The sequence below is a fragment of the Hyla sarda genome, chromosome 3 (genome assembly GCF_029499605.1).
Source record: "Hyla sarda isolate aHylSar1 chromosome 3, aHylSar1.hap1, whole genome shotgun sequence".
Taxonomy (NCBI): Eukaryota; Metazoa; Chordata; class Amphibia; order Anura; family Hylidae; genus Hyla; species Hyla sarda.
The window spans coordinates 39,547,456-39,566,500 of NC_079191.1; the positions used below are offsets into that span (position 1 = coordinate 39,547,456).

The following is a 19,045-nucleotide window of genomic DNA, read 5'->3' on the forward strand; positions in this document are numbered from 1 at the left end:
GTCCTTGCAGCTTGCTGTGTTATTCATCTGTCTTTCCCTGTATTTTGGTATATTAGAGAGCTGCGTAGAACAAGTACAAAAGCCTTTTACATGAGCCCACAAAGGAAGAACACTGCGCCAGCGACAAAAGGAGTTATGACTGAGCGACGTAGAAAAAAAAGTAGAATATGTCATTTCTCCACAGAAGTGCTCCCCGGCAATGCATAAATTACTAACACTATAAACATAGTCTGGGGAGGGGATGGGGGCTGTCAGTGGGTTCGGAAAAAAATGATTTACTGTATATGGGTTTTCCCAGAAATCTCTTTTCTGGCATGTCAATCACTTCTTACAAAGGATTAGCAGCTCTGACCCCACACCTCTTCTCAGGATTATTGGGTAACACTGACAGGTATCATATTGTTGAGGGGCTTTTGCCCAGCATTCTCCTCTCTGATTCAAATATTTTCAAAAACTCCACAGTTAATATTGATAAACATTGGGGGAGATTTATCCAAACCTGTTCAGAGCAAAAGTTGCCCAGTTGCCCATAGCAACCAATAAGATCTCTTCTTTCATTTTTTTTTTTTTAAAGGCCTCTGACAAATGAAAGAAGCAATCTGATTGGTTGCTATGGGCAACTCAGCAACTTTTCCTCTGGACAGGTTTCGATAGATCTCCCCCATAGTATCATAATAATTTCCAGAATTAAAGGAGAACTCCAGCCAAAATTAACTTATCCCCTATCCACAGCATAGGGGATAAGTATCTGATCACGGGAGGTCCAACCACTGGGACCCCCCACAATCTCTCAGTGAGGAGTGTGTGTCCTCTACCGGTAGACGGCATGTGCTCCATTCATTTCAATGGGAGCGCAGGTGATGCCCGAGTGGTGTACTTGGGTCTCATCGGCGCTCCCATAGAAATGAATGGAGTGCCTGCCATCTACCGGTAGATGACACACGCTCCTCACTGAGAGTCGGGGTCCCGTTACGGAGATTGCGGATGGTCCCACCTATCGGACTTATCTATTTAGCTACTTATCCCCAATCCTAGGTCGGGATCTGTAATATCCTGTCATCATTTTCCTCTATTGCAGAAGTTTTAGGAAAAAATGTGGGAAACTGGATACTAAGGCCATGTTCACACGGCTGCAGGCATCACGCGCTCCATTCATTCCTATGGGAGTGCCAAAAAGACCCAGTTACAGCACTTGGGCATTGTCGGCGCTCTCATAGAAATGAACGGAGTGCATGCAATCTACCTGTAGACTACACGTGCTCCTCACTGAGAGAGCCGGGTCCCTTCCCGGAGATCACGGGGGTCCCAGCGGTTGGACCCAACTCAATCAGCTACTTAACCCCTTATCCTGTGGGTAGGGGATAAGTTCACTTTAGCTGGAGTTCTCCTTTAAATAGCAGCTCACCCACCAATTATGCCGAGTGCCAGAACTTGTACAACCTCAGAATACCTTAAATGGGTACTCTGTCTATAGGTATCTTATACACTATCCAATGGATAGCCCCAATGACCGGACCCCTGCGTTCTCCAGCTCAGCCCCCCGACACTCTGAATATTTATATTCAGAACGCTGGCTGTGCTAGGCTGCAGGCGGCTGTGGTCGTCATGCCCACTCCATTAATGTTTATGGGAGATATAGGGAGGGGACCTGACGGCTGTGGCCGCTTGCAATCCGGCACGGAACGGAGTTTGCTCCATGCATGCGTATTACAGGGAGTGCCCTGCAACCGGACCCCCACGATCAGACATTTAGGGGCTGAATACCCCTTTAATAATGTATGCAAAAATACACATATGTAAAAATTATATTAATAAAAAAGTGTAGATTTTGAAAATTGAAAGGACTTTAATTAGAAACCATATTGGAAAATTGGTCAATTTTTCACTATACAAAGAATTCTAATTATTTGCTGAATATGAAACACTGTTAAAGTGTTAGTGTCATTTGTGAAAATTTTTGTCAAAAGTCAAGATCGCACAGGATCCCAGTCCTGAGACCTGCTGTGATCATCAGTTATAGCCGGCTGGAAGCGTTCTTTATGTCCAAGCTGGCCGCCCGATCAGAACTTTTCACTTGACAGCCAAGGAGTGAAGCACACACTGCCGCTCATTTCACCCAACAATTACTGATCACTCACACATTGCCTTCAACCAATCATAGTAATGAAAAGTGAAGATATTGTCAGGTAGTACCTGAGACGTCCTGGTGGTGGTGTAATTCTTCTTTTGTTCCAGATTTCAGTAATCAGTAACGAAGGTGTTGAGTCCTGTTTCTTAATTTCTGTAATTCTAATTAAATTGCATTTTCTAGAAATAAAAAAAAAAATGAGTTCATTAAATATCTTCTACTTCTTTAAGTTATGGTTTCATAGGTGGATGATTTATCAAAACCTGTCAAGAGGAAAAATTGTTCAGTTGTCATAGCAACCAATCAGATCGCTTCTTTAATTTTTTTCCGAGGCCTTTTCAAAATAAAAGAAGAGATCTGATTGGTTTTGATAAATCTCCCCCATAGTGATTAGTTAAAGCTCCAGTAACTTGCTAAAAAAAATTATATTTGGGTAGTGGGAGGGAAGAAGCTTGAGAACAGGAGGAAAGACATATTATAAAGTTTATTTTATTTACTTGTAATATATATATATATGCAAAGTATATAACTAAAATAACCTAAAGGGGTACTCTGGCGCTAAGACATCTTATAAGATGCCTGATCGTGGGGTCCCACCACTGGGGACCCCCGTGATCTTGCACACAGCACCCTGTTAGAATCATTCCCCGGAGCACGATCGCTCTGGGTCTGATTACTGGCGATCACGGGGGCCAGAGCATTGTGACGTCACGACCCCGCCCCCAAGTGATGACACGCTCCGCCCCCTGAATGCAAGCCTATGTGAGGGGGCGTGACAGTTGTCACGCCCCCTCACATAGACTTGCATTCAGGGGCGGAGTGTGTTGTCACACGGGGCGGGACCATGACATCACTATGCTCCAGCCCCCGTGATCGCCAGTAATCAGACCCGGAGCGAACGTGCTCTGGGGACTGATTCTAACGGGGTGCTGCGTGCAAAATCATGGGGGTCCCCAGCGGCGGGACCCCCGCAATCAGGCATCTTATCCCCTATCCTTTGGATAGGGGATAAGATGTCTTAGCGCCGGAATGCTACTTTAAATAATGTAGGGTACTTAAATAGGGAACAACAAGCTGCTCATATGTATGTAGAGGACACATGCAACCTAATAAATCCTGTGATTTTAGCAGCATAGACACTGATAGTGTTGAGCAGCATAGGCCATATTCGAATTTGCAATATTTTGCGAATATATAGAGGAATATTCGTCATATATTTGCTACGTTTGCATATTCGTAATATTCGCGTTATATTTTCGCATATTGCATTTGCTAAAATTAGCATAAACAAAAATTCGCATGTGCAAAAATTAGCAAATGCGAAAGTTTGCATAAGCGGAAATTCGCATATGCGAAAATTTGCATAAGCAAATTTTCCCATATGCGAAAATTCGTACGCCAGTCTCACACACTAAAATTAGAGCCTTCTTTAGACCACATAAGTTGGAAGCAGAGAGGGGTGATCACTGTGATGTGTACTGTGACAAAAAAAAAAATCGTAATTACGAATATATAGTGCGAATATTCGCGAGCAACACTAGACACTGATTCAAGTATGCAGTCTTTCTATTTTTGCAGTGTGAGATGGGTGAGGAAAATGTGATGTCTGTAATGTGACCTGTAACATGGCCGACAATTACAACAACTTCCTGTTCGTGAATTAGGAAGAAGGAGAGACGTTTGCCTGAGCAATAAAGGTAATGACAGTATAATAGTAATTGCATTCCTATACTTCCACCCTGCTGCTGTCAGAAGCAGGAGCAGATAGAGATATAGGTAAAATAAGTTGAAAATAACTTGCCCAAACGATGAACTTCAAGCTGTTTGTGAGTAAACAGAAGAAACATGCGACCTAAAAAGTGCTTTCATTTTTATTTGCACTATTTTAATCACTATTACACAATGCTAAGTGGAAGAAATCAAGTGAAATTAATAAAACTATTCGCAATTAATAACAATCAGGTGGATTTATCACTTGAGCAAAAGATAATGTCTGACACGTAGAATGCAGGAAAAAAAAGGAGCTAAAATATTAACGTGTTTTGGATCCTGTTGGACCCTTAGTCATGCCATGACTAAGGGTCCAACAGCATCTGAAATGCTTTGGAGTTAATATTCCATAAGCAACTATAGCGGCAGTCACACTGGTTGGGAGCCACGGATCTAGATGTTGAACTCAGCTCCTCCACCCTCACGACCTTATTCCTTTCAGTGTGGAGGCCTAGCTGACATCTACATAACTCCAAGGACAGCATTAAAGGGGTACTCCGGTGGAAAACAATTGTTTTCAAGTCAACTGGTGCCAGAAAGTTAAACAGATTTGTACAGTGGGGAAAAAAGTATTTAGTCAGCCACCAATTGTGCAAGTTCTCCCACTTAAAAAGATGAGAGAGGCCTGTAATTGTCATCATAAGTATACTTCAACTATGAGAGACATAATGAGAAGAAAAAAAATCCATAAAATCACATTGTCTGATTTTTAAAGAATTTATTTGCAAATTATGGTGGAAAATAAGTATTTGGTCACCTACAAACAAGCAAGATTTCTGGCTCTCACAGACCTGTAACTTCTTAAGAGTCTCCTCTGTCCTCCACTCATTACCTGCATTGATGGCACCTGTTTGAACTTGTTATCAGTATAAAAGACACCTGTCCACAACATTAAACAGTCACACTCTAAACTCCACTATGGCCAAGACCAAAGAGCTGTCGAAGGACACCAGAAACAATATTGGCACCAGGCTGGGAAGACTGAATCTGCAATAGGCAAGCAGCTTGGTGTGAAGAAATCAACTGTGGGAGCAATTATTAGAAAATCGAAGATATACAAGACCACTGATAATATCCTTCAATCTGGGGCACCATACAAGATCTCACCCTTGGTGTCAAAATTATCACAAGAACGGTGAGCAAAAATCCCAGAACCACATGGGGAGGACCTAGTGAATGACCTGCACAGCACAGAACAAAGTAAAAAAGGCTACCATCAGTAACACACTGTGCCACCAGGTGCTCAAATCATGCAGTGCCAGACGTGTCCCCCTGCTTAAGCCAGTACATGTCCAGAACCGTCTGAATTTTGCTAGAAAGCATTTGGATGATCCAGAAGAGTATTGGGAGAATGTCATATGGTCAGATGAAACAGAGTAGAACTTTTTGGTAAAAACTCAACTCGTCATCTTTGGAGGAGAAAGAATGCTGAGTTGCATCCAAAGAACAGTATACCTACTGGAAAGCATGGGGGTGGAAACATCATGCTTTTGGGCTGTTTTTCAGCAAAGGGACCAGAATGACTCATCCACGTGAAGGAAAAAATGAGGCAATGTGTCGTGAGTGAAAACCTCCTTCCATCAGCAAGGGCATTGAAGATGAAACTTGGCTGGGTCTTTCAGCATGACACTGATCCCAAACACGCTGCCCGGGCTTGGTAAGAAGCATTTCAAGGTTCTAGAGTGGCCTAGCCAGTCTCCAGATCTCAACCCCATAGAAAACCTTTGAAGGGAGTTGAAAGTCCGTGTTACCCAGCGACAGCCCCAAAACATCACTGCTATAGAGGAAACCTGCATGGAGGAATGGGCCAAAATACCAGCAACAGTGTGTGAAAACCTTGTTAAGACTTAAAGAAAACGTTTGACCTCTGTCATTGCCAACAAAGGGTATATAACAAAGCATTGAGATGAACTTTTGTTATTGACCAAATAATTATTTTCCACTATAATTTGCAAATACATTTTTTAAAAATCAGACATTTTGATTTTATGGATGTCTCTCCTAGTTGATGTATACCTATGATGAAAATTACAGGCCTCTCTAATCTTTTTAAGTGGGAGAACTTGCACAATTGGTGGCTGACTAAATACTTTTTTGCCCCACTGTATATTACTTCTATTAAAAAATCTTAATCGCTCAAGTACTTATCAGCTGCTGTATGCTCCAGAGGAAGTTGAGTAGTTATTTTCAGTCTGTCTACAATGCTCTCTGCTTACACCTCTGTCCATGTTAGGAACTGTCTGCAGCAGGAGAGGTTCGCTATGGGGATTTGCTCCTGCTCTGGACAGTTCCTGACATTGACAGTGGCGTCAGTAGAGAGCACTGTGGTCAGACTGAAAAGAACAACTTAAAGGAGTACTCTGGCGTGCACTTTTCTCATTTTATCCCGTCCGGGCTGCAAAATAAAAGAAAACAAACTTTCTCTTACCTGCCAACGAGCTCCTGGAGCTCCGGTACACTCCGGTACAGGTGTTCGGTCGACGGGCTGTTTGCTTCTTACTTCCCTGCACGTCACACGGAGCTTCAGCCTATCACCAACCGCAGCGATGTCCCACCTCGGCTGGTGATAGGCTGAAACTCCGTGTGACGTGCCAGGCTCGTTGGCAGGTAAGAGAAAGTTTGTTTTCTTTTATTTTGTAGCCTGGACGGGATAAAAGGAGAAAAGTGCGCGCCAAACTACTCCTTTAACTTCCTCTGTAGTATACAGCAGCTGATAAGTACTGGAAGTATTAAGATTATTTAATAGAAACAATTTACCAATCTGTTCAACTTTCTGGAACCAGTTGATTTGAAAATTAAAAAAAAAATTAAATGTTTTCCACCGGAGTGCCCCTTTAATCAGCCATGAAGATACCACTACATTTAAAGCTAAACTGACAGCCAACAAAAGAAAACTTAAAACTTGCAACAACAGTGTGTGCTTCCTAAATAGATCTATTCTCGCTATAAGCAACTTAAAAACAATCTTCCTTGCCTTCAAGTACCTCATAATGTGGGACAAAACGAGTTTCTCCGAACATTTCATCACCACAAATGTGAAAGTTATCAGACAATAACCACTAAGAGAGAAAGCAGATGCCCCTTAAGGCGCTGACAAAATAACCCACCTCTAGAAGCAACAGGAACCCCTGACTAACTTAACACCAGATTAGAAACCTGGTGGAGTTTTGTTGGAGATCTTCACCAACAGGCCAAGGTCAAAGGCATCAAAGCTTCTCTTATCCCAAAAGTCTGCGTTACCTGTCTTCCAAGTTGAGTCGAGTCATCCTCAAAAAACTTTAAATAAAATTTCACCTCACTTCTAGTATTGCCCCATACTTTATAGGAATGAAAGCACCAACAATATTCTGCAATGAATCCTTTTCGTCTGCAAACCGAAGAATAAAAGATCATTTGCAGACAATTTTATGTCTGCCTTGCAAAAAATGAATATTGGGAAACATAAAGGTGGATTGATTAGCTGCTTCAATGATTCCTTCTCATGAGGAGGATAAAATTTAAGGACGCTAATAAAATGCATCCATAGCAATAGCATACGACGTATTAATGAGACCGGAGACCGTTAAGGGTTCCTTTAAGGAGAACTCAAGATTGAAAAGAACATTGTAGTGAATAAAAAATATGTCATCTTCTTGTCTTAAAAACTGATATGTTGGCACCTTGACTCAGAGGCGTCATTGGGGGGAGGGGGAGCTAGCGGGGCTATAGCCCTGGGTGTGGGGCTCTGGCTGCCCATGTCTTAAAGGGATAGTCTAATGGTGAAAAACTTTGAGATCGTGGGGGGTCCGACCACTGGGGCCCCCTGCGATCTCTCTGTACGGGGGCCAGGCTCTCTGGCCAGATAGTGGGTGTCGAACACTGCACGAAGCGGCGGCAGACACACCCCCTCAATACATGGCTATGGCAGAGATTGCCGAAGGCAGCGCTCTGGCTCTGCCATAGAGTTGTTTTGAGGGGGCGTGTCGGCTGCCGCTTCGTGCGGTGGTCGACACACCCCCTTCACGCGGGCTGTCGGGGCCCCGTACAGGAGATCGCGGGGGTCCCCAGCGGTCGTACCCCCCGCGATCTGAAACTTATCCCCTATCCTTAGGATAGGGGATAAGTTGTTCACCACTTGTTCACCACTAGACTACTCCTTTAAAGCATTAGTGAAAAGTGTATGCTACCACCACTTTGAAGGGGTACTCCGGTGGAAAACATTTTTTTTTTTTTTTTTAATCAACTGGTGCCAGAAAGTTAAACAGATTTTTAAATTACCTCTATGAAAAAAATCTTTACCCTTCCAGTACTTTTTAGCAGCTGTATGCTACAGAGGAAATTCTTTTCCTTTTGAAATTCTTTTTTGTCTTGTCCACAGTGCTCTCTGCTGACACCTGATGCCCGTGTCAGGAACTGTCAAGAGCAGGAGAAAATCCCCATAACAAACCTATGCTACTCTGGACAGTTCCTGACACGGACAGAGGTGTCAGCAGAGAGCACTGTGGACAAGACAAAAAAGAAATTCAAAAAGAAAAGACTTTTCTCTGTACCATACAGCTGCAAAAAAGTACTGGAAGGGTAATGATTTTTTTTATGGAAGTAATTTACAAATCTGTCTAACTTTCTGGCATCAGTTCATAAAAAAAAAAAAACCCTTTAAGAGACCAGGTGGACTGACCGGCTGGTCCGGTCGGACGTGGACCGAGGGCCTAGCTGTATAAAGGGTCCGCCGCTACTGCCTTGACCAACGTGCTCTATTTATCTACAGCATCATCTCATTTGAAGTATAAGCCTATGTGGTTTATACCAGTGGCCTCAAACTGTGGCCATCCAGACGTTGCAAAACTTCAACTCCCAGCATGCCCGGACAGCCGTTGGCTGTCCGGGCATGCTGGGAGTTGAAGTTTTGCAACATCTAGAGGGCCACAGTTTGAAACCACTGGTTTATACTGCAGAACGGTCGTACTGTATGTGAGCCATGGAGTGTGAAATTATAGTCTAGTCTGCTCCCACCATCTGCTGATCTATGTGGGCTACGTACAAGTAATTTACAAATCTGTTGAACTTTCTGGAGCCAGTTGATATATAAAAAAAGTTTTTTCCTCGATAACCCCTTTAACTATTTTAGTACATTTTATTTTTTTATTTTTTGTTTTTTTTTGTCAAATCTGTTTTTATTGAACAAAGAATATAACATACAGCATGCCAGAAAAATAGAAGCCAATGAGCAGATAGGCGGAGAAAGTAAAGGTATCGTAAACCATTGGGAGGGGGAGATCGGGGATATGGTTTTTAAGGTGGGGGGGGGAGGTTTGTGGGTCACATAGAAACATTCCTGTAATATTACTGGTTCACAGATGGCTTAGTAGGACCATCACTTCCTGAGAGAGTAGATTGAACAAAGCATGAAAAAAATCTTTACCCTTCCAGTACTTTTTATCAACTGTATACTACAGAGGAAATTCTTTTTTGTCTTGTCCACAGTGCTCTTTGCTGACACCTGATGCCCGTATCAGGAACTGTCCAGAGCAGGAGAAAATCCCCATAACAAACCTATGCTACTCTGGACAGTTCCTGACACGGACAGAGGTGTCAGCAGAGAGCACTGTGGACAAGACAAAAAAGAAATTCAAAAAGAATAGACTTTCCTCTGTAGCATACACTGCAAAAAAGTACTGGAAGGGTAAAGATTTTTTTTATGGAAGTAATTTACAAATCTGTTTAAGTTTCTGGCATCAGTTCATAAAAAAAAAAAAAACCCTTTAAGAGACCAGGTGGACTGACCGGCTGGTCCGGTAGGATGTGGACCGAGGGCCTAGCTGGATAAAGGGTCCGCCGCTACTGCCTTGACCAACGTGCTCTATTTATCTACAGCATCATCTCACTTGAAGTATAAGCCTATGTGGTTTATACCAGTGGCCTCAAACTGTGGCCATCCAGACGTTGCAAAACTTCAACTCCCTGTTGAACTTTCTGGAGCCAGTTGATATATAAAAAAAAAGTTTTTTCCTCGATAACCCCTTTAACTATTTTAGTACATTTTATTTTTTGTTTTTTGTCAAATCCATTTTTATTGAACAAAGAAGATAACATACAGCATGCCAGCAAAATAGAAGCCAATGAGCAGATAGGCGGAGAAAGTAAAGTTATCGTAAACCATTGGGAGGGGGAGATCGGGGATGTGGTTTTTAAGGTGGAGGGGGGGAGGTTTGTGGGTCACATAGAAACATTCTTTGCAATATTACCGGTTCACAGATGGCTGAGTAGGACCATCACTTCCTGAGAGAGTAGATTGAACAAACCATTTGACAAGAAGAAATCCATGGATCCCAAGTGGCTTCGAACCTATCGTTAGTCCCATTGGTCCAGCAAGTTAGCTCCTTATTTTATTGGCTTTAGATTTAAGATAAGCAACAAGATGCTTGAATGTTATCAATATTTTTCATGTTTTTATGACCATTGAGCTACTTATTTTTGCAAGTTTTGGGCTCATAGAGGCTTCGAAATAAAAAAGAACAAAGTAAAGCTTATTGGATTATAGATCCTCCCTAACATAAATCAATTAAACTGAGGTTTCCTTTTGAAATTTTTGGAAGACACTAAGTCTAGTATAATCCTTTCTCTCTTGTATCTTCATGGGGTTGTGATAATGAAATGATGGAAACTATTAATGCTTAAAATATAAAATTAAAATAAAAAAAAAAACTAGAATTTTTTTTGGGTTAGATTCGTGTAAGAGATAACCTAAATTCTAGTCTTTCATTTTTAATTTGTAAGTCCTTAGTTATAATTGTGACAAGGACAGCTTTGGTCACAACGGCTGTCATTATATATGGCACACAGATTGTGGACTCCCGAATAACAGATCGATATAGTGATAAATGTTTACATTCTTATACAATAAATAACTAATGTTGAGCGGATTAGGCCATATTCGAATTCGTGATATTTTGCGAATATATGGACGAATATTCGACATATATTCGCTAAATTTGCAGATTCGTAATATTCGCGTTTTATTTTCGCATATGCGGAAATTTGCATATTCGAAAATTTGTGTATACAAAAATTTGCAAATCCGAACATTCGCATATGTGAAAATTAGCATATGCAAATTTTCGAAAATGCGAAAATTCGCACGCCAGTCTCACACAGTAGTATTAGAGCCTTCTTTACACCACACAAGATGGTAGCAGAGAGGGATGATCACTGTGACGTGTACTGTGAAATAAAAAAACAAAAAAATTGCGAATATATAGTGCTATATTTGCGAATATTCGCGAGCAACACTATAAATAACCCACAGTTTCCACTCATATTAGCTACCAACAAACTGATAAATATAGCCAGCAAGTTCCATGCACAAACCCATTTCTGATGAATGAGACTCATGCACGGACCTTGCTGAGAGTTCTATGGTTGCTTAGGCAACTGTACTGCCCAGTGTGAGCTGTGTCTCTCCACATTGATCATTGCAAAGTGGGTGGGAGACCAACGCTGGAGTTACATTATACATTTGACAGAAGAGCTTCATAGAGGGGAGATAAACAATAGTTAGTGTTCAGACCCCAGTCCTGCAACATCCTGTGCGGTCATTGGTCACCACAAGAGATTATTATGATTTAATTCTGTCTGCCAGGTATTTTTCAAGGGTCTATGTAGATACAACCACTTTTTACAGTATATTGCTGATAACAGATGAAGGTAGGGTACGTCACCCTTAATGTTATCACTCTTTACTTCACATCCGGCCCCCTCAATGCAAGCCTATGGGAGGGGGCGTGACAGATGTCACGCCCCCTCCCATAGACTTGTATTGAGGGGGCGGGGAGTGATGTCACAAAGGGGCAAAGCCGTGACATCACGAAATTATGGCCCCTTGATCGTGAGTCATTAGACACGGAGCGATCTTTGCTTCGTAAGGCTGATGACAGGGGGTGCTGCATGAGAGATAGCGGGGTTCCCCAGCGGCGGAACCTCCGCGATCAGACATCTTATCCTCTATCCTTTGGATAGGGGATAAGATGTCTAGGGCCGGAGTACCCCTTTAAAATTTTGGGGATGTGCGTAAAAAAAAAGGGCAGAAGGCATGCATAACGAAACCCAAAAACCAAATATTGCCGTGTCCCGCCAGGACATAATTCCAACAATGGCAAATCCATCCCCCAAGAGATTGGACAACTGACCCCTTAACAATTCCTGTAATTACAAAAAAACTTCTCCCAACATGTGTCTTCCCACCTAAATAATGGGGTTCATTAGGGGACCAATTACAGATTTAAAAAAAAATTCAGCAATAAACAAAGATAATGACAAAAGGTACTATGGACCAATTAAAGTTATACAGACTTTGCCATGTTCAAATGATAGATAATCTGGTCCAATCAAGTTGTTGGAGCCTGTAATTGGTCCCATGATAAAACCTGTATTAGTTAGGTGGGGGAAACATGTTGGAACAAGCTTATTGCATTAACGGATGGCCAATTTTTGGGGCATGGAGAAATGTGAAAAAAATGTTATTCACTGATAACTCCAGCTTAAACTTTTCGCATTTTAAGACGTTACTTTTCATTGACTGTCAAATGCTGAGAACAAGCGTCATATAATGTAAAGCCCTTGAACTATCATGTACTAAGAATAGCTTCAGAGCAGACAAAATCAGCTAACCAGGGGATGGACTAGATGAAATTCATCACCGCTGTCTGTTGTTTCTGCTGCTGAATTTTCGATGTAAAATATCCATATTTTAATACCAGGGAGATTGTGCGGCCGTATTTGAGAATCTCCTTTCATAGTTGGAAGCTGTGAGAATGGAAAGTCTTCTTTCTTGCAATCCTTTGATCCATCTAGTGTCATCTCTACCTGGGCAAGGTCAGTTAAAGAACAGCTCATCCTTTCCAGCCAAAGGTTATTTATGTGTGTCACTTTAATGAGGATATTATTACAGCATCTTTTGGCCGACTAATCCCCAGGTAATCCAAGGAATCACCCACTGCATATATTAGATGCAGCCGGAGTGTTATCTATCTATGTCAGAGGCCCAGAAGAATATAGTGGCTTACAATTATTTGTCCTTTACGTGGGTCACAGGAAAGACAGTCGGGTTACTATGCTCTTACAGGCAAGATTGATGGAGGGTGCGATTATTGGGATCCACATGGGAAATGAAGACTCAATGAAACAAACAACAAAGGTTCCTTCTATTATACCATATAAACATTTCCCTATTTATTTTTTTTTATAAAGAACATATTGGACATCCTAAAATGCTTCCCTAGAAATTGTTCAATGTTTTACTTATATCATTGGTTTTTTTTTTCTTTGGAAAATCAAGGGAAAGGTTCATATCATGGGGCTTATTTATTACAAAACGTTAAAAGTAAATAAGGAAAGCATGATAACCCTTAGAGGACAAAGACCATTTTAATTTTTGCCTTTTTGTTTTTTCCTTAAAGGGGTACTCCGCCCCTAGACATCTTATCCCCTGTCCAAAGGATATGGGATAAGATCCTTAAAGGGGTACTCCGCCCATAGAAATCAAATAAGATTTCTAATCGTAGGGGTCCCACCGCTGGGACCCCCCACAATCTCCGTGCAGAGCCTGGCATTCTAAACAGTATGTTTAGAACTCTGGGTTCCCGTGGCGGGAGTCGTGATGTCAAACCACACCCCCTTGTGACATCATGCCACGCCTCCACCCATAGACATGAATGGAGGGGTGTGACTTGATGTCACGAGGGGGTATGGCATGACATCATGTATCTGGCCACCCAAACCCAGAGTTCTAAACATACTGTTTAAAATGCCGGGTGCAGCAAGGAGATTGCGGTTGGTTTCAAAGGCAAGATCCCTGCAATCAGACATCTTACCCCTATCCTTTGGATAAAGGATAATATGTCTAGGGGTAGAGTAACCCTTCTAGTCTTTAATTTTTCCATTAACAGACCCATATAAGGGCATTTTTTTTTTGTGCAACCAATTGTACTTTGTAATGACACCTTTTATTTTACTATAAAATGTATGGTTATTTAAGTTTATTTTACCATAAAATGTATGGAAGTTAAAAAGAAAACCGCAATTTTGCAACTTTTTGTTTCTTTGGAAGGGGGGTTGTTTTTTTACAGGGCCCTTTATGGTAAAAATTGCATATTCTCTCTATTCTGTGGGTCAATACGATTATAAAAAAAATACTCAGTTTATATATTTTTTCAAGTTTCGTACTATTAAATTTTCAAGTTTCATATAAAAAATTAGTATGCTTAAAGTGTGCCTGTCATAAAACTTTTCATATAATGTAGATAATACCATTATATGTGTATTTGTAATATACATTTGTTAAAAAAAATTATATTTTTGGGTGAACAAATGCTGTTCCTGCAGCTATTGCCTGTGTGTCTCTATGAGGAGTCCAAATACAGGAAGTGAGGGCCCTGCTTGTCCTCAGTGTACAGAGCCCTGCTTGTCTTCAGTGTACAGAGCCCTGCTTGTCCCAGTGTACAGAGCCCTGCTTGTACCCAGTGTACAGATCCCTGCTTGTCCTCAGTGTACAGAGCCCTGCGTGTCCTCAGTGTACAGAGCCCCGCTTGTCCCCAGTGTAGAGAGCCCTGCTTGTCCTCAGTGTAGAGAGCCATGCTTGTCCTCAGTGTACAGAGCCCTGCTTGTCCTCAATATACAGAGCCCTGATTGTCCTCACTGCACAGAGCCCTGCTTGTCCCCAGTGTACAGAGCCCTGCTTGTCCTCAGTGTATAGAGCCCTGCTTATCCTCAGTGTACAGAGCCCTGCTTGTCCTCAGTGTACAGAACCCTGCTTGTCCTCAGTGTACAGAGCCCTGCTTGTCCTCCCTGCACAGAGCCCTGCTTGTCCTCAGTGTACAGAACCCTTCTTGTCCTCAGTGTACAGAGCCCTGATTGTTCTCACTGCACAGAGCCCTGCTTGTCCTCAGTGTACAGAACCCTGCTTGTTCTCAGTGTACAGAGCCCTGCTTGTCCTCAGTGTACAGAGCCCTGCTTGTCCTCAGTGTACAGAGCCCTGCTTGTCCTCAGTGTACAGAGCCCTGCTTGTCCTCAGTGTACAGAGCTCTGCTTATCCTCAGTGTACAGAGCCCTGCTTGTCCTCAGTGTACAGAACCCTGCTTGTTCTCAGTGTACAATGTTTTTTTTTTTATTAATGGGAAAAGATGGTGATTTAAAAAATAATTAAAAACATATAATATTATTTATTTTACACTTTCCATAGGGGACTTTTATATACAATCACACTATGGCATTGAACAGTAAGATCGGTGCTCTACTGATACAACCGATGTAAAATGGGAAAATACCGGCAGGATAGGCACTGCCTGTCATTAGTGAGTGAGTGTCCGGCTACTGATCGTAGCTGTCACTTATCACCTATGAAGTAAACACAGCTTAAGCGTTCGCTTCATAGACACTTAATGCTACAGGGCGTACATATACACCCTGTGCCATTAAGTCCCAGATGGCATGGGGTGTACGGGTAAGCCCTATGTCATCTAAAGGTTAAAGGGTTATTCTAGCAAGGAATTTTATTATGTTTTATAATGGTTCTTTAAAAGAAAAAAGAAAGCTTACTCACTTACCTAGAATCCCCACAGTTGCTTTTCCCAAACTGACCCAGTCCCACTGTTCACTACTGTTCTCCACTACCTCTGATATGTTGACCCTGTAGGAAATGCCTGCTCAGTCTGTCACTGGTCCCAGTGGTGTGCCACCTCATACAGTGTCCTGCAAGGTTGACCAGTGGGTAGCAGTGGGGTTTAGATGGAAAAGCAGCTGTATTTGATGAGTACAGGTGAGAACAATTACAAAAGTGTCTTTTACTCTGGAGGACCTTTTCTATCCTCCATTATAAAGACAACTTATTGATTTAAATGGGCAGTGTGCAGTGCTTAATTTGCCCTGTGGTGGCGCTGCAGGGACATTGAACACTTACTATCACAGTTTCCCCACAGCTGATTAGAGAAGGAACTCTATGTTCAGATTATTATCAAGTGACTCTACAGTAGGGATGGTCTTTTACCATTGATCTTCAGTCTGTCAGGTTTATGGTTTCTTCATGTCAAAAAACCATATACTATTATCGTCTGTAGGAACTATATACTATTATTGTCTGCAGTTACCATATACTATTATCGTCTTCAGCGCTATTCTTGTCCATTAAAAGACAAAAGTATCTAGCAGCATTGGTTGCGATGCATTTTTAAAAGGGTACTCCACTGCCCCAGTATCCGAAACATTTTGTTCCAAATGCTGGGTGCGGGCTACGGAGGTCGTGACGTAATGGGCACACGCCCTAGTGATGTCATGCCACGCCCCCTCAATGCAAGTCTATGGGAGGGGGCGTGGCAGCCACCACGCCCTCTCCCATAGACTTGCATTGAGGGGGCATGGCATGACATCACTAGGGGGCGTGGCCGTAACATCACAATCCTCGCGGCCCGAACAAAATTGGAGTACCTAGCCGTCACAACTTGGTCAAGAAAGGCTGCCGTGACAATTCTGCGAAGAGGGTCTAACAGAGCTACAAAGAATATATATTTATATATATATATATATATATATATATATCTTTCACCTGCAAAATCCAACAGGACTCCTTTAACTGCACCAAGTACAGTAACTACTCTCCCGGTGTCATCCAGACCTCGTAGTGAAATGAAGTATGATAAACCTGGTACTATAGATAAAATACAAGGTAGACATCTCACTCCCGATGACAAGTTTAGCTCGAACACGATCAATAATTCAAAGAGTAACTTCTTTCCAGATGTCAATTTAAAATTAATGAGCAAAAGACGCATCTTACATTAAGCCGGGGATGGGAAGCATTTTCATGTAGTTGGAGGGAGGATTGGTTCATCTCATAAAGATATTACGAACATTTAGGATAGAGATAAAATAGGGTGGTATGTTATAATGTAATCCTAAGGAATAAGAACTACCAGGTCTATACTGCCGAACAGCTCTGGCCTGACAGGTATCGATGAGCTGTGCATTTACTGGAAATCCTTATTATAGTGGCACTACAAATTGTGTTAGTTAGCCGTGAGAAGGACCCCAGTGCAAAGGTCGAAATGAGCCTCCTATTATGGTTTTACCTCCTGGACAGTAAGGTCTGGTCTTTACTTCCCTATTGCTTTCCATGAATCTTAGATGAGTACCCACATTCCTTTATTTGCTGACATTGAAGTTTCCTGGGCAGAGGCATCCAGCACACTTTCTTGCCTATAGTGAAATGAATTAGGCCAACCAAGGCTAGCCCCCCCTCTCTCCAAGGGCCCCATATTAGCTCTCTGGTCTGTTTATATGGTATGTATGCCCTTGGTTGTTAGAACACCTTGTCGTGTTATAGTAGGCTTATTGCGCATACAGTGAAGCTATAATATTGATGGCCCAACCTTAAAGGAGTACTAGAACCTTCTTAACTGGGTTATCCAGGAATAGAAAAACAGAACTTCTCTTCCAAAAATAGTACCACATCTGTCCTCAGGTTGTTTGTGGTATAACAACTTGGCTCCATTCACTTCAATGGAACTGAGCTGCAATACTAAACACAACCTGGGGACAGATGTGGCTCTGTTTTAGGAATAAATCAACTCTGTTTTTCTAACCCTGGATCCCTTTAAACATATACCCTATTTAAAGGACCCCCGGCGATCTCCTGAACTAAATCCGAATCTCCCTGTGCACAGAACGCAAGATTGACCCACCCCACAATGCATTTTTTATAGGAGCACCAGAAATACTTGAGCGATGTTCTCCCATACAGAAAACATGGAAGGGATATGTCAAACCCATTCTCCATGCACAGGGAGATTTGGGCACCGGTCTGGACCCAGCTGTAGGAACCCTGTGGTCAGGTACTTATCCTCTATCCTTTGCTAAAGTATCCCTTTAAGGTAGGCCTTCAATAGTTTATATTTAATGGGGTTATCCACCCTAAGGTGATTTTAGTATGTACCTGCCAGACAGTAATAGATATGCTTAGGAAGGATCTGCACTTGTCTTGGGGCTAAATGTTGTGAGATTACCATAACACTGTGGCTAGCTTTTTGTGAACTGGTATTTCCTGTTTGAGTTTTCTTTTATGCCTACAAATACCATAATTCCCTTTTCCTCCCTCCCACACATCAGCCACCCCACCCATTGAAACCTAAATTAGCTGTATCCATTCAAAAGACCTGTGGTTTTCAATCAGGGTGCCTACAGCTGTTGCAGATTGATCTCTCTCCCACCAAGCGATTCCTCCACCCATTGAAGCAGACAGGCTCCCTGTCATCAGCTGACTAGTGAGTCAGGTCTTGGCTGCATTGCAACCTGGGAAAAATCTGAGACAACAGTCATTTTGTATGCTGGTAAAAATAAATATTGGGGTGAAAATCACAGAAGAATTGTGAGAAAACCGTCACACACAGGTACAGACACTATATTATAAACTACACTAACTTTACAGCCCCTGTAGCATAGTCAAATAAATAAAAAATCCTGGAATACTCCTTTAATTATTTCCATAAGTTTGTGGTTGTGCTCTTGGTATTACAGTTCAGTCTAATGCAAGAGACATAGCCTCTTGTATGTGACATGCTGCAGCCTTGCTGCATTCACTGGGAAACCCCATTTAAAGAAGTCCTGCAGGGGTGTAAAGTAAGGTCCTCTTTATTACATATCCATGCACAGAGTACTCCATAAAAAAAAAATAAAGTACATAATTGCACTCACCAATACAGCATATAACATTTATTTTGGGTCTTGGGAGACAAACAAAGTCAGACAAAGTCAGTTAAATGGGCAGTGCCGGCAGAGCTGTATCCAATACAAGACCATGCACAGAACACAGAAGCCAAATCTTCCTCTACAGTAAGGTTCTTAACGCATTCTTGACATACAGTTTAAACATATGTTTTTAGGGAACATGGCAAAAAGTTCAAGGTAGTTATTTGGCTCTCAAGTTCCCAAGAGCTTCATCTAATCCTTTATCTATAGGATGTGCTGGAAAAACAAGACTGATTCATGAAGGCCGCACCTCACACCTCAAAGCACTTAAAGGGGTATTCTGGGGAACTAAACTTATCAGACACTGATCCCCTTTACACAGGATAGGGAATAGGTGTCTGATCATGGGAGGTCCGACCGATTTCCCGTACAGAG

General features: G+C 42.0%; 1 protein-coding gene across 11 annotated transcripts in view; it reads right to left on the reverse strand.

Annotated features, from left to right (window-relative positions):
- Positions 1-19,045, reverse strand: part of MYT1L (myelin transcription factor 1 like) — a 580,462-nt gene that overhangs the window by 359,461 nt on the left and 201,956 nt on the right. For all 11 annotated transcript variants that reach the window (XM_056564080.1, XM_056564081.1, XM_056564082.1 and 8 more), the window contains one exon: positions 2,194-2,307. The gene's annotated coding sequence lies outside the window, so the exon portion shown is untranslated. The remainder of the gene's footprint in view (positions 1-2,193; positions 2,308-19,045) is intronic.